Source organism: Chiloscyllium plagiosum, chromosome 8 (genome assembly GCF_004010195.1).
Source record: "Chiloscyllium plagiosum isolate BGI_BamShark_2017 chromosome 8, ASM401019v2, whole genome shotgun sequence".
NCBI classification, from domain to species: Eukaryota; Metazoa; Chordata; class Chondrichthyes; order Orectolobiformes; family Hemiscylliidae; genus Chiloscyllium; species Chiloscyllium plagiosum.
In genome coordinates, this window is record NC_057717.1 from 12,029,933 (window position 1) to 12,031,772 (window position 1,840).

Here is a 1,840-nt window from a genome sequence, read left to right on the forward strand (position 1 = left end):
TGGGCGGGGGCGGGGGCGCTGGTCCAACCCGGGCTGGCGCACAGCAACCCGTTGTTCCCGTTCAGCCCGCACCCGGCCCAGCTCCGACTCCAGTTTCAGCAGCTGTAGGAGCCATTGCTTCAGGAAAGCAAAACGCTGGGCTTCCTCCTCCCGTTAGGGAAAGCCCAGCAACCGAATATTCTCCCGATGACCTCGATTTTCGAGGTCGTCAATATGTTCCTCTAAGGTCGGGACTCGATGTTCCAGAGCCCAGGCCTGACCCATGGATAACTTAGCAGTGGTCTCGGAGGCCGTGGTCCATTGCTCTGCATCTCCGACACGCTGCCCGAGTTTCTCGATCTCTCCGTCATGTTTCTGCAGCATGACCGAGATTGACTCCCACCTGGACTGGGTCTCTTCAATGGAAGGATCAATGTTCTCTCGGAGTGTAACAAGCTCCGAGATCAGGCTCGCCCCTGCAGGTTAGTCCCCCGGGGCGGCCGCAGACGTCTACCTTGCTGCCAGGTTGGGGTTGGGGGGCGGAGAGGAGCCCCTGCCTGAGGAGAAATTGCGGGAGCCTTTGCCTTTGGTCATTTTAAAAAGCGTCAAATTCAAAAGTTTGATGTAGAATGGCCAAGGCTGCTGGACAAAAAGCTATTTTAAACAATTTTACAGGTGAGGTGAGGGTGGGTACCCGACTTTGACTGAGTCTTGGGCAGAGCTGTGCAGACTCATACCTACTGGGTCACCGCCATCTTGGATCTCGCTGACACCCTGTTTAAAAGGGGAATAAGGCCAAAGGCAGAAAATTATAAACTGATCAGCCTAACCCTGGTCGTGGGTATGTTCCTGGAATCCATTGTGAAGGATGAGGTTTCTGAATAATTGCCAGTGCATGGTAAAGTCGGGCGAAATCAGTATGGTTTCGTCAAGGGGAGGTCATGCTAATGAATCTGTTAGAATTGTTTGAGGATGTAACAAACAGGTTAGACCAAGGAGAGCTAATGGATGTTATCTATCTGCACTTCAAGATGGACGTTGACAAGGTGCCTAAGAGGAGGATGCTGAGTAAGATAAGGGCCCATGCTGTCAGGGACAAGGTACTAACGTGTATAGAAGCTTGACTGTCTGGCAGAAGGTAGAGAGTGGGAATAAAGGGGTCCTTCTCTGGATAGCAGCCAATGACAACTGGTGTTCCACAAGGGAGCCAAAACATTTTACTTTGTACATTAACAATCTAGATGAAGGAACTGAGGGCACTCCGGCGAGACATTTAGATGATGAAAACGTATGTAGTGGGACAGGTATCATTGAGGAGGCAGGGAGGCTGCAGAAAGATTTAAACAGGGTAGGAGAGTGGGCAAAGAAGTGGCAGATGAAGTACAACCTGAGAAAGTGTGCGGTGATGCATGGGCTATTTTATACCTGGGAGAAAATTCAGAAGTCTGAAGTACAAAGACTGTTGTGAGTTCCAGTCCAGGATTGTCTCAAGGTAATCGAGCAAGTTGAGTCAGTAGTTAGAAAGGTGGTGTACCTGCCGCACAATGTGTTTGAAATCTTACATTCATCAAAAGAACTGAGTCAACTCTTATAAACAATAATATTTGTTTATTGAACACAATTAATATTTGAACAATAAAACGTATTATAACGTAATGTAAAACACTACAAATTATCTTATGGTTTAACTTAACTTTGGACGATCATATACCGCCCCACTAGAAGTTGACCGGATTCCACGTGGTGAAATCTTCTTGTTCTTCTGATGGTCTTGGAGGTGTTTTCTCTTTCATTGGTTATTCTCGAGTTACCACTCTCTGAGGGGTTTTACAGTGATTCTTATCCTTCCAAATCTTCACGC